The sequence below is a fragment of the Thalassophryne amazonica genome, chromosome 8, assembly GCF_902500255.1.
Source record: "Thalassophryne amazonica chromosome 8, fThaAma1.1, whole genome shotgun sequence".
Lineage (NCBI taxonomy): Eukaryota > Metazoa > Chordata > Actinopteri > Batrachoidiformes > Batrachoididae > Thalassophryne > Thalassophryne amazonica.
Genome location: NC_047110.1, coordinates 5,696,326 through 5,711,576, shown reverse-complemented (window position 1 = coordinate 5,711,576; position 15,251 = coordinate 5,696,326). Strand labels below are relative to the sequence as shown.

General features: G+C 43.3%; 1 protein-coding gene across 3 annotated transcripts in view; it reads right to left on the bottom strand.

The window, feature by feature from the left end:
- wwp2 (WW domain containing E3 ubiquitin protein ligase 2) overlaps positions 1 to 15,251 on the bottom strand; it is a 236,231-nt gene that overhangs the window by 128,949 nt on the left and 92,031 nt on the right. The gene's annotated exons all lie outside the window — the stretch shown is intronic.

Below are 15,251 nucleotides of genomic sequence, written 5' to 3'. Positions count from 1 at the left end.
TCCTTGGTTCAAATCCCAACCTGACCGGAAAATCACTAAGGGCCCTTGGGCAAGGTATTTAATCCCCTGGTTGCTGCCGGTGTGCAGAGAGCGCCTTGTATGGCAGCACCCTGACAGCGGGGTGAATGCAGGGGATTAGTGTGTAAAGCTCTTTGAGTGTATGATGCAGGTGGAAGAGTGCTATATAAATGCACTCCATTTACAGGTACTATCAAAATAAATATAAAAATACTTAAGCTATCAAATTTACAAAAATTTACAATTCATGATGATTAATGAATTTAAAGCCTGATTTATGCAGTTGCAGCTCTGTAACTCCGTGTCATGCAATGACGTGTGTGACAGTTGTAAAGTTCTCCATCTCTGGATTATGTTTTATTCTGGACTAATTTGACCCTCAACAAGCTTTTCTTTCTACAGTCACCTCCTCTAATTCAAAGGTAACATTTTCCTCTTTTTCCACTCAGTGTTGTAAAGCTACAGACTTTTCTAATCTATTTGTAATCAGCGTGCACACTGTAAAAAACTATTGAAATGCGATGGCAGACGAAGCAGTAAAAGCACAAAAGTGTCAAATCACAGCCTTTTGTGTCTGATTTAACAGGTGCACATCAGGCTGCGGCTGAGCACAGTGTGAAAAAAAAAATACATGGTCAGTCTTTTCAAAATCGCGAATATATATATATATATGCGTATATAAATAAACAACAACAAAAAAACAGCAGTGGCACATTAGAAATGTACATTTACAAATATAATAAGAACAATAACAACAACAACAGAACACCCCCAGTATTTGGCAGGTACCAGTATGGAAGGTACAGTTAACCCTCTGGGGTCCGAGGGCATTTTTTGGACAGTTCACTCGCCTGGCATAAATGTTTTATTATTGCTGTTAACAGCTCTCCCTGCATCCCAAAATCAGGTTTTGTGTCTCTTTTTTTCAGGACGACCTGTACTTTCAGAATATATATGTTATAGTTGTGTTTTATAAGTGTAATAAAGGTTTACAATCAGAAATAAGAAAGGAAAAAGTAAAGCGTAAAATAATTTTCCACACACATTTATTCAAAACACACAGTAAACAACTGTTTCGACACTTTATAAAGGTAATTTGGCCTCTTGTGTGAAAGACTGTACAACAAAAAGGTTCAAACAATAAACACAAATGCACATTTTGAACAGTATATACAAATGGTCTATGCGTTGTGTTTCCTCATCTCAAGGCAATTTCTGTCTGCTATTACACAAAGATCACATCACAAACTCTGTGTTTCTACTGTGTTTTGGAGTGTTCTGTCCTGCTCTGAAAGCAGTTTTCACACTTCCAGGCTCATTCACAGTTTAAGGAGCGGCCCCTCCCCCCTTGCTCCACTGACATGGTAAACGGTGCTTTGCGCTGGCGCAAGACAGCTTTCCACAGGCTTATTCAATAACATTCACAGGTAACGAGGAGTGGAGCATCTCTAATGCCGCGTTCACACCGGACGCCACGCAATGCCACAAATTCGCGTCCCTCGCCTGGCGATGGACGAGTCACCATCGCCCGGTGTGTTGCTCTGCTTTCGCTGCGAAAATTCGCCCCAATGAGTCAACAAATAGGAGGAGCTTCCATTCCGGTCGCTGTCAAGTCGACATGGGGGACCTTGATCACACAGAGTGAGTTGCTGTGCTCTATTTGTTGTGGAAAGCTGACAAACATCGCCAGCGGCACAGTCCCTGGGTTCACAACATCCTCATGAGACGTTCGCAATTCGGGGAGTTTCATTATTTGCTGCAGGAGCTGCATCTGGATGACGACCGCTTTCAGCGGTACTTCCACCTCTCCAGGACCCAGTTTGAGGACCTCCTGTCCCATTCGCACGCGCACATGTAAACAATAAAAAAAAAACTGGCTGCTGCTGCAGTTCCTCTCGCTCTCCCCTCAAACTCTGTCATAATTGTGTTATAAACCAGTTACCATTTGTTTTATTATACATCTGTGTAGTTAATAAAATTATCTTCACGGACGATTCGTTCGCGCGCACACGCGGAAAAAAAACTGGCTACTGCTGCTACTGCTAGCTCTCCCCTCAAACTCTATCATAATTGTGAAATAAAGGACAAAAGGGACATAAGTCTTGCTCACAGGCTGGCTGCCAGAGACAGGACATGTCCACATCAAGTAGAAATTCCACACTTCTTCATACCACTACATAGCTAGTCCCTGATTGGTCATCGCGGCGCGACAAAATGAAAAGTTCAGATTTTTCAACTTGGGGAAGAGGGCGACGCGACACGATGCAACACAATATCGCGCCACAAACAAACCAATCACTCAAAATCGCTTTTTTCGCATCCATCGTGTCGCATTGCGTGGCTTGAACTTTTGTGGCGCCACAACGCGTCCTTCCATAGGGATTACATGGCAACCTGTCGCTGCGGTTGCACACGTGGTGTCTGGTGTGAACGCGGCATAAAACTCACACAATCTGTGTTTGAGCACGTGAGATTGTCATCAGAGGCTCTCCGTCTGCTCATTTTCACTGATCACTGTGTGTAATGGTACAGGGCGCATTGGAGCAAGCAGCCAGATGGCTATTCAAACGGGCCAACTAGTAACACATCACTCCTAAAAACGATCTTTGGTTTATCACGTGAGGTAAATCTGCCCTACGATTGGATTTTGGAAAACCATGTGACGGTGAACCTATTCCAATTGGACACTCACATTGCGAACGTCATCACACAGCTTCTATGAGGAGTACAAAGATGGCCGATAGCTGGCTCGAACGTCCACAGAGTTAACTTTTCAGCAAAAAAAGAAAAGTAAGTTTTTATCTAATATCATTAAAAAGTTATTTATAATTTAGTAAAGCTTGGTCTTAGCCATCGTACATGATGGCGTCGGCCCCAGCGGGTTAAATGAACTACCCTCCCATACATTATGCATACACCTGTATACGAACGTATACAAATTCACCTTAATCATATCAGGATAGAGGTAGAACACTGACCCTGCCACCCCCCCTTTAAGGAAACACAGCTAAAGCCCCTTTCACACCGGGGCTGCTCCCAGTTGCTTCCTGTGATGTCATGACGACGCAGGAATATCTGCGTCAGGTGCACGCAGCAGGGGGCAGAGAGGAAGTGAGAACGCAGCCTACAGGTTCTCTGCACAGAGAAGTCAGAGTGCGCAGTTTGGCTGCAGACAGACTGTGCACTCTGACTTCTCTTCTACTTTATATTTGTTCTTGTGCAGAGCTGCAGGGATGCGCTCTGAGTTCTGTTATAGTTTATCTTTACACCCTTGAACCGTCATTGAGCAAATGTGGTGATGTCTGGAGTTCTACTTGATGTTGACATGTCCTGGTCTTATGTCCTTTTTTAACTGTGATGATGAGAGAGTCTGAGGAGAGAAAGGAACTAACTGCCTGCAGGCAATTTTTTTTTCTTTTCTTTCCTCCTTTGACCGCGAGAGGCGCCCGCACGAACGGACAGTCAAGCAAATGTTGACATGTCCTGTCTCAGGACTTATGTCCTTTTTTGTACTTTTTTTAACTGTGATGTGAGAGTTTGAGCAGAGAACAAGGAACTAATGCCTGCAGCCAGACTTTTTTTTGTTGTTGTTGTTCACATGTGCGCGTGTGAACGAACGTCCATGAGTGGACTAGAGATGTCCGGACTTTTTACTGGATATTTCTGCATTTTTTTTTCTGTGGTCTTTTTTTTTTTTTTCAGCGTGTAGTTTTTACTGCATTAAGTACACGGTATAAAAACAATCCTGCGTGATTTATACTGCGGGAACAATGCAACACAGCAGGAATCATAAATTGGCTTCCGAGTCACGCCGGGTAAGGCCTCTTTGCCCCGAGTTGTGCCTCTTTGCCCCGACTTGCACTGGAACCACTTCCTTTCTGCGTCAAGCACAGGACGCCAAAAAAATTAAACAGGTTTAATTTTTCGGCGCCCGACTTGCTTCCTCCTTTGCGCCCCTCGCGCTGTTGTGACTGCATCGTCTCGGCACTGAGTTGCTTCCATGCGGCGTCGTCATAATGACACACGGTGCAACTGGGAGCAACCGGGAACACCCCCGGTGTGAAAGGGGCTTAAGGCGCACACACAGTAGTAGTCGCTATCGATCTTCAAATCTTGAGCTACCCAAATGTCAGGGGCCTATTCCAAACTCATATTCTACAACACATGAGAGTCATGAAAGTAGGTCAGAAAGGATCCACAGGTCTTATACAATTTGTCTTCAGTACCTTTCAATAAAAAATGCATCTTTTCAAGAGTAAGACAGCGCATAGTGTCTCTCAGCCACTGAGTGACTGTGGGCAAGGTCGCCTCCATCCACCTAAACAGAATGGTTCGCCTGACCAAGAGGAGGGAGAAGGAGACCATGTGGCGCTCAGCAGAAGTCACTTGGGGGTCATCAGGCCCAGAGGTGCCAAATAGAGCCATCATAAGATTTGGTGAGTTCATGCTGCAGGATATTTGAAAGAGTATGAAAAATCTCATTCCAAAAGATTTTTGAGGGCACAGCCAATACATGTGAAAGAGGGTGGCATTGTCTAATTTACCTTTGGCACAGGTGGGGGTGACATCAGGATATATGCTGGCTAATTCAGACTTTGACCTGTGAGCTCTATGAACCACTTTGAATTGTATTAGGCACACAGTGATGATTTCTGGATCGATTTCAGGATCAAGTCCCAGCGGTCAGCAGATATAGAACGTCCTAGGTCCTGTTCCCACGCCTTTCTGGTCCTGTCCAATGTCACAAGTGGAAATGTGATGACATTCCGGTACAGTGTTGAGAGTGGGCCCTTCGAGGTTGGATTAAAAGGAGAGAAACGTATCAACTGGATTAGCACCAGGCTTATTGGGAAAGCATGATAAAGTACGACACATAAAATCTCTGACCTGTAAATAACGGAAAAAAATGCGTTTTGGGCAAGTGGAATTTCTCAGAGATCCTCAAAGGAAGAAAAACTGCTGCCCTTGAATAAATGTGAGAATGAAGTGATGCCGTTTTTATGCCAGTCTGTGAAGGAGGTATCACACTGAGATGGAGTTGAAAGGGGATTGGAGGCAACAGGGCTGAACATGGAAAATTCAACATAACTAAATGCCCTCCTAAACTGAATCTACACCTTCAAAGCAGAGCGTACTACCAGATTTTTTATTTGTTTCAGTATTGGATAATTAAGTAAGGCACCAAGCAACGCAGAGAGTGACATATTTTGGACTTAGTTCAGCTCCACTGTTAACCATTCCAGGCCATCAGATCGAAGATTGTATTTATACCAAAAGGTGAGAGAACAAATGTTTGCTGCCCAGTAGTAGGAACGCATATTAGGGAGTCCCATCCCTCCACTGGTTTTCAAACGTTGAAGCACTCTGGGTTTCTTATTCTGCCAGATGTATGAGGAAATAGTCGAATCCAACAAAGTAAAAAAAGAATTTAGGAACAAATACAGGTAGAGATTGAAACAGATACTTAAACTTAGGTAGTACATTCATTTTTACGGAATTTATATGACCAGCTAGTGTCAGTGAAAGGGGTGACCACTGTTGTAAAGAAGTTCTCACCTGATTGTGAAGAGTTATGAAATTTTCACAGAATAGGTCCTTAAATTTACAGGTGAACTCTAATCCTAAATAAGTGAACTGCCGTTTCTCAATCTTAAGAGGGGTGCTACTATAATCAGCAGCCAGGGCCTCGTCATTTACTGGGAAGAGCTTTGTCTTATGGATGTTAATTCTGTAGCTGGACATACGTCCTAATTCTTCAAAAAGAGACAACGCCGCAGCCAGAGACTTAGTTGGATCTGAGATACACACAAAAATGACTCCGGTCTCACTTTCCTCAAATCGGCTTGTGTCAGAGCTGAACTTTAATTTGTACCTCTGTTACTGTGCATGTCCAGACTGCTCAAGGTTTTTTAATGGAAATACATTGAGATTGGACAGGACATTTTAGCTTGATGATGAAGTCACTTCCATCCCACACAGCTGACTTTATTTTCCCAAATTTTTCTTCTGTTCGGATCTGAATGGAATCTGTACATCTTGAAGCCCTTGCTGTGTCTATTTGTGCATCCAAATGCACAACAACCAAGCATTTTCAGCCAATAAATCAATAAAATTGTGGTGGGCTGTCTTTGTCTGTCTCTCTCCTCTTCCCTTCTGTCTCCTCTTGTGTGTGTTTGTCTGTTTTCCCTCCAGGTGCCGCGCTGCAGAGCTGAGGTACACCTGTTGCTCATCATCTACTTGCCCCTGATGCTCATGAGCTCCTGATCAGTTGCAGGTTACAAAAACCCCGGCTTTGGGCTCAGTCACTGCCAGAATCTTGATTCCTGAATGACTGCAGAATACTGCTTCATTACCTCGTCTACGCAGATGCTTCCAGGCGTTCTTACATCTGAGCTTCCCGCAACTCTTCTCAAGGTAACCTGGCCTCCTCTATTTTCCATAATAGAACTCATTGGCCTTTTGGCGTTTCCAGATGCCTTCCTGCGCGGCTTCCACACTGCACTACTCCTGGCCTCCATGCTACTTCCAGCACTACATCACTTTGGAACTGTCAGCCTCAGACTGCGCTGCTGTGCCTCGTTCAGCTGAGTTCCTGCATGACTCTGAGTTTGTGAGATTCCGCTCTCACCCTTCTCCTGTTTGTGACTGTGCATGACCAAGAACTATTTTGAAGAACTATGTGAACTGATATACAGAACTACAGAGAACTCTCAAGTCGTTTCTGAAGCCAAGCCAAGCTTAGCTGGAAATGCATCATAAGACACGTAGCATCTGACCTCTGACTACTGAGGACAATTCATGAACAGTGAACAATTCCTGAACAGTGAACCTTATTTCTTAAACAGTGAACTTTATTTCATGAACTGTGAATGTTCCTGCCTTAAGCCTACCGTGAAACTGTGTGTTGTTAAAGGCTTCCAGTGTTACGAGTGCATTCACTCACCTTCTGTTCTCCTCATCCTCCTAGAATGTTCCTTGTCCTCGGCTCTGTGCGTCCCACCTGGCTCCAGTTCCAGTCCCAATATCCAGGATTCCAGCTTATTCTCAAACTCTCAAGCCTGGCTCTGTGTGCACTGCAGCTCTGTGGGCAACCGGGCCCTGTTACGGCTCTGTAGGCATCCCCAGTGCAGCACTTTCCGTATTTATTTATTGTAAATAAATCTCTTTTCATTCACAACCCATTCTCGCCTTTGCTCCTAGCATTTGAGTCCATCACCTGTAACGGTTCGGTCCTATCCGGACCTCTAACCACAACAAAAATAACTGGATTTACATGCAGACAGATTAACAGCAAATGCTATTTTGGAACCAAGATGGCACCACAAGTCACATGACTGTTTTTTTCTTTGACTCGTTGCATCATTACTCTCTCAATCAAGGGACTCCTCGCTACAAACAAAAAGAAGGACTGGACCGTACATTCTACATATTAACGTCAGACTCAGACAGATGAGCTAAACTGTTAACAGCGATGTAGCAGGAGTCATTTTCAACCATTTTAGGATATTTAGCAATAAATAATGCTTGCGGCGTGGGGGTTATTAGTGAGGAATGGTTTACAGACTGTGGCCAAGTGAGGAAGTGAGGAATCAGAGCGTCTTGGAGTGAGATTCCTGGTCCTTGTAAAGACTTATCGTGCTTTTCCAGTCGTGTGTTCCTTTTATTCCTGCTCAAACACAGCCCCTACGCTGATGTTTTTTATGTCTGACAGAGAGAGGTGCTGAGCTACTACGGACATGTGCAAACTTCAGCGCAGAGCCTGTCTGCACGTTTGTGGGGGATCCATCAAAGATTTAATACCAGTCAACCGGACAGTCGTGGGTTCTAAAGGCCTTTGTGTCCTCACATTAGTCCAAGTTGTTTCAGGGGTGCTTGCTCCTCCTTCCCTCCTCCTGCTCGCTCTCTCTCTCTCACACACAAAGCAGCCACTTGTGCTCACGTCGGGGACCGGACTGGGTTTTAAGGTGGGTGGTGAGATTTAGGACTCAGATCCCTTCATTCATATGAAAGAGTCACTGAAAAGAATTGGATGATTCACAGATATTAGTCCCGGACAGAGACTAATATCAAGACTATAAATGGCTTCCTGACTCGGCCACCAGAAGCATATCTGTTTGTGGGAAATTGTTGAACTTGTGGAGACACTCACTTGTCTCAGCAGTCAGGCTCATGTCTCTGGGTCCTCAGCCTTTGAGATTCAAGCCGATGCCTGGTGGAGACTTGAGGTCAGTGGACAGAGGTGTTTGGTGATGGTGACGATGCCAAATGTCCAGGACCACCACGATAAAGACTCCCAGCTCCAAACTTAGTTTAAAAGCTTCAAGCTAGAAGTCTCATCTGAAGAATGATTCAGGACCAAACACAGAGCAGCTCTGGCTCAACAACCCTGTTTATGACACCAACTGATTGTCCAAGAGGAAAAAAAAAAAAAAAAAAACATTTAACAAACACATGCACACAGAAGCCTGAAAGGACATGTTGCACAGCTGTTTGAGGTCAAGTGACGATACACGTGTATTAATTTGTGCACTTGTGGGAACAGCAGGTAAGCATTCGCCAGTCAAAACAAACTACAGTTATCAAAACAAAAGTATTTATTTTTCCAAGTGTTTCCAACAACGTTTTACGTCCCTCTGAGGAAACGTCCCAGCATGCTGTTGAATGGAAACTCCTTTTTAAAATGATAACTATTTTCATTTCGATGCAGTCACAGTAACAGCAGCAACCCTCTTTGAGGACAGTGGCTGCATGTGCACGTTAGTCAAGAATGCAGCCTGTTAAAAACAGTCTCCGGTAGAGGCACAGCTTTCAGGGTGCTCATGTGTCATCCATGGATACCAACGGTGATAAGTCTGAGTGCAAGAAATACAGGCTGCATGTTCAGGCAGCCTTTAAGAACAGCACTGTGGCAGAGTTTCAGATACACGTACACACAGCATCATGCAGAGATCCACGTGCTCGGTTGCTGCTGTAATTATATCAGGATGAAAACTGCGTCATGCTTCCTATACCAACACCAAACTCCACACATGTCCGGATCCAAAATCAGACAGACTCTCTCAAAAAAATTAAGAGAGTTGAGGGTGAAGTGCCCATCGTCTCCTCTCTGTATGAAGCTTACTGGACCAAGTGGTGCGCATGACACGTCTGCACATCTGCAACCTGGTAGAAAATCCATAGCTCCTGTAAATAATACCTTATTCCTGAGTTTTTCCAAGCATTTGTTTGATAGGTCCACTGATCTGGAATGAATCTGAGCCAGTTTTGAATGAATGGGTCAGCAGTTTCATGATGTGATGTTGCAACGTGTTTCACTCTGTCGGTTTTTTGTGCCGTTATTGTCTTTGCTCAGACTGACATCACCCACTGACAATGCAGATAACTGCAGAGTTTGATGTTTTCTGGAATTATAAAGTCTAGCAGTAAGTCCTTCAGCGACCACTGATTGTGACCGAACAAGTCTTACACCACAAATGCTTTGATGTTGAGTTGTTCATGATGTCAGACAACATGAGGCATGTCCTTTAACTTTGAAATAACAGGCCTTTTTTTTTTGTTGCCTGTTTTACCCTAATCAGTCTCTCTCACTCTCCCTCACACACACACAGAAACCACACACCTAACTTTATGATATTTTATTTACACTTGATTTATCATGCTGTTAATTTTGTACTTAATGTATTTAATACAATGAAAAAGTGTTCTTGTCCTGAAGGCCTGGGGTTCCCCGTCACGGAAATGTGTGTCGTCCCAAACCAATGTGTGAGTGGACAACATTTTATGCAGCCATATCATAATAATAAGAAACTGCATTGTAATAATCACTGTGGAGATGAGTTCCCAAGTTTTTAATTGGGGAGACTACATTCAGTGAAAAAAAGGCAACCAGAAACAATTTTTGCGCAAGTCACGATTTTATAGGTTTGGAAAAGGTGTGGGGAAAAATGTAGATGTTTAAGTGAAAAGGGCATGTAGGCTATAGTGTTGGAATAGGACGCGACCTAGAGCTTCAAGGCATGCATCCTTGCTGCAAATGAAATCCCTGGACATGTACAGAAAGGTCAGTGTTTTATTGTACACTCAACAAAAATATAAACGCAACACTTTTGGTTTTGCTCCCATTTTGTATGAGATGAACTCAAAGATCTAAAACTTTTTCCACATACACAATATCACCATTTCCCTCAAATATTGTTCACAAACCATTCTAAATCTGTGATAGTGAGCACTTCTCCTTTGCTGAGATAATCCATCCCACCTCACAGGTGTGCCATATCAAGATGCTGATTAGACAACCATGATTAGTGCACAGGTGTGCCTTAGACTGTCCACAATAAAAGGCCACTCTAAAAGGTGCAGTTTTGTTTTATTGCGGGGGGGGGGGGGGGGGGGGGGGGGGATACCAGTCAGTATCTGGTGTGACCACCATTTGCTTCATGCAGTGCAAACACATCTCCTTCGCATAGAGTCGATCAGGTTGTCAGTTGTGGCCTGTGGAATGTTGGTCCACTCCTCTTCAATGGCTGTGCGAAGTTGCTGGATACTGGCGGGAACTGGTACACGCTGTCGTATACGCCGGTCCAGAGCATCCCAAACTTGCTCAATGGGTGACATGTCCAGTGAGTATGCCGGCCATGCAACAACTGGGACATTTTCAGCTTCCAAGAATTGTGTACAGATCCTTGCAACATGGGGCCGTGCATTATCCTGCTGCAACATGAGGTGATGTTCTTGGATATATGGCACAACAATGGGCCTCAGGATCTCGTCACGGTATCTCTGTGCATTCAAAATGCCATCAATAAAATGCACCTGTGTTCTTCATCCATAACAGATGCCTGCCAATACCATAACCCCACCGCCACCATGGGCCACTCGATCCACAACACTGACATCAGAAAACTGCTCACCCACACGACGCCACACACGCTGTCTGCCATCTGCCCTGAACAGTGTGAACCGGGATTCAGCCGTGAAGAGAACACCTCTCCAACGTGCCAAACGCCAGCAAATGTGAGCATTTGCCCACTCAAGACGATTACGACGATGAACTGGAGTCAGGTCGAGACCCCGATGAGGACAACGAGCATGCAGATGAGCTTCCCTGAGACGGTTTCTGACAGTTTGTACAGAAATTCTTTGGTTATGCAAACCGATTGTTTCAGCAGCTGTCCGAGTGGCTGGTCTCAGACGATCTTGGAGGTGAACATGCTGGATGTGGAGGTCCTGGGCTGGTGTGGTTACACGTGGTCTGCGGTTGTGAGGCTGGTTGGATGTACTGCCAAATTCTCTGAAACGCCTTTGGAGACAGCTTATGGTAGAGAAATGAACATTCAATACACGAGCAACAGCTCTGGTTGACATTCCTGCTGTCAGCATGCCAAATGCACGCCCTCAAATCTTGCAACATCTGTGGCATTGTGCTGTGTGATAAAACTGCACCTTTCAGAGTGGCCTTTTATTGTGGACAGTCTAAGGCACACCTGTGCACTAATCATGGTGTCTAATCAGCATCTTGATATGGCACACCTGTGTGGTGGGATGGATTATCTCTCAGCAAAGGAGAAGTGCTCACTATCACAGATTTAGACTGGTTTGTGAACATATTTGAGGGAAATGGTGATATTGTGTATGTGGAAAAAGTTTTAAATCTTTGAGTTCATCTCATACAAAATGGGAGCAAAACCAAAAGTGTTGCGTTTATATTTTTGTTGAGTGTACATGGGGGTGATTCTTAGACTACGGGCACTTATTATGTCCTTTGATCATATTGTATGAAAAACAGAAAAAAGGGGACATTTCACACTTTTATAGTTATCTTTACAATGAAAGTGTGTTAAGAAATTTGTTCTAGTAGTCTATGATGACTTTTTCACCTTTTTTCAGCATCATTATATGCAAATATTGCCGTTTTGTGCTTGTCCCAGACCCAGACCTTTGATCTTCAATAATAAAATGAATGGTAAAGAAATGTTTTTTCTAATGTTTTAAAATATCTCTGAATAAAATATCAGTAAAATAATCAAAACATAATTGGGGTATTCAATGTCATACAATGTTGTGATTTTTTTTAAACAAAATGTAGTTGTCCCACATTATTGCTGTAATTTCCACCACAACACTGTAATGTTCCTTTAAACAGTTTGCATGAAAGATTGTTTGGGTAGTTTCTATGGAGATAAACAGTGACATCAGAGCACATGTATATAGCGCCAAATCACAACAAACAGTTGCCCAAAGGTGCTTATATTGTAAGGCAATGGTGTGGTGGAAATTACATTTACAAGGCCAATAGTGCCCGTAGTTAAAGTTAGTGGAACTAAATTTAGCTGAAGCTAATTAGTCCGCTGAAAGTTTGCTGAAAAACTAATCCATTAACGAAAACGTTAGCTTTGCTAATTAGTGGTTTACGGATTAGTGGAACTGTGCCCACCACTGCTTATTTGCCTCACTGTACATATACAGTTGTAAAAGTCTGGACACCCTGATGATTTCCATGATTTTCCTTTATAAATCATTGGTTGTTTGGATCAGCAATTTCAGTTAAATATATCATATAGCAGAAAAACACAGTAATACTTGAGAAGAGAAATGAAGTTCATAGGATTTACAGAAAGTGTGCAATAATTATTTAAACAAAATTAGGCAGGTGCATAAATTTGGGCAGCCCAATAGAAAAATACATCAATATTTAGTAGATCCTCCTTTTGCAGCAATAACAGCCTCTAAATGCTTCCTATAGCTTCCAATGAGAGTCCGGATTCTGGTTGAAGGTACTTTGGACCATTCTTCTTTATAAAACATCTCAGGTTTGTTGGTTTTCGAGCATGGACAGCCCGCTTAAAATCACACCACAGATTTTCAATAATATTCCGGTCTGGGGACTGAGATGGTCATTCCAGAACGTTGTACTTGTTCCTCTGTATGAATGCCTTAGTAGATTTTGAGCAGTGTTTAGGGTCGTCGCCTTGTTGAAAGATCCAGCCCCGGTGCAACTTCAACTTTGTCACTGATTCATGAATATTGTTCTCAAGAATCTGCTGATATTGACAAGAATCCATGTGACCCTCAATTGTAACAAGATTCCCAGTACCTGCACTGGCCACACAGCCCCACAGCATGATGGAACCACCTCCAAATTTTACTGTAGGTAGCAAGTGTTTTTCTTGGAATGCTGTGTTCTTGTTCAGCCATGCATACTGCCCCTTGTTACGTTCAAATAACTCAATTTTAGTTTCATCAGTCCACAGCACCTTATTCCAAAAAAATGAAGGTGGCTTGTCCAAATGTGCTTCAGCATAACTCAAGCGACTCTGTTTGTGGCGTGTATGCAGAAAAGGCTTCCTCTGCATTACAGCATCATACAGCATCTCTTTGTGCAAAGTGCACTGTATAGTTGAATGATGCACAGAGACACCATCTGCAGCAAAATCATGTTGTAGGTCTTTGGAGCAGGTCTGTGGTTTGATTATGACTGTTCTCACCATCCTTCGCTTCAGCTTATCTGAGATTTTTCTTGGCCTGCCATGTCGGGCCTTAACTAGTACTGTGCCTGTGGTCTTCCATTTTTCACTATGTTCCTCACAGTGGAAACTGACAGCTGAAATCTCTGATAGTTTTTTGTATCCTTCCCCTAAACCATGATGGTGAACAATCTTTGTTTTCAGGTCATTTGAGAGTTGTTTAGAGGCTCCCATGTTGCCACTCATTAGAAGAGATGCAAAGAGGGGAAACATTTGCAAATGGCCACCTTAAATACACTTTCTCATGATTGGATTCACCTGTGTAAGGAGGTCAAGGGTCAATGACCCTTGACCTCCTTAACTGGTACCAAACCAACTTTGGGTTTCAAATTAGTGCTAAATGTCCTCAAATCAATAAAATGACAACGGTGCCCAAATATCTGCATCTGCTCAATTTTATTTAAATAATTATTGCACACTTTCTGTAAATACTAGAAACTTTTTTTCACTTCTCAAATATCATTGTGTTTGTATGCTATATGATATAACTAACTGAAATTGCTGATCCAGACAAGCAATGATTTATAAAGGAAAATCCTGAAAATTATCAGGGGTGCTCAAACTTTTGCATACAACTGTATAAGCAAATAGGATGGCACCTCGCACTGACTTTTACCCAGATGTTCTTCTTATAGAGACTGGGGGGGCAGGGGTGTAGTTGAAGCAGGGGTCTGCTTGTTGGGAGGGCAGCACCGCCAGTGCACCACCGTGCCCCATAAACATATCAGAAAGATTCATGTGATATTTCTATCTAATACAATAAAAAAATAAAAAATAAAAATGAGAAACTAATTTATAATATATAATAATTTGCTGTTTTTTGTTTGTTGGCATCACGTGTTGTGTGAACAGTAACACAGGTTACATCTTTCTGCTCGGACTCGTGTTTGCTCAACAGACAGGTCTGAGTAAGAATCGTAATGCTACGAGTAAAAACTCCACACCGACAGAACTGCCTTCAGAGCAAGAACACAGAGAGCATTAACACACATTTCTCAATGTCACACACATGCAGGTACAAAACACATTTATGGGGCTATAAAAAATACACAAAGACGAAGGCGAGCCGTGCACACTGCTCACTGTGTGCACATTACAGAAGCCCACTGTACTCCCAAACTGCAAGCAGTAAGACCTAATTATACAATTTGAGAAAATAAATGTCACAAAGTGTGATGAGTGCCACTTTGGTTGTGTCAGAGAAGCACACAGTTACACAAAAACCCAAACATTACAAATGTTCAGAGACGGAAATGGAGGACTGCTGAATGCACAGTTACTGTTACACATTCGTTCATGCACAAACTGGGATCTCCTTGTGCAGGACTGGTTTTGGAAAGTTCCTTCCACAGCCATGACGCCCGGGTCCACATCACCGTGAAATCTCCTCACGTGGACTGTGCGTTTTTTTTTTTTGTTTTTTTTTACTTATCGTGCTGATCTTTAATGTTACATAAACCTGACAGAATATTACAGACTGCAGGAAAGACCCAGAGTTGGGTCCGTTTTGTCAGGTCTGGGAGCTGGTGCTGCCTGTCACAACATCACGGACCCAACCTGGGTCCAGACTGGCAACCACCCAGACAGACTCCCAGTTCATATCCACTTATATGCTCCTGACAGGTGATGTTTGGGCACATCCTTGTCCTTTTCCACCTGCTGGGGTGCTCAGCACTGAGGTGCTCTGGGCAGAACATCACATGGTGGCGC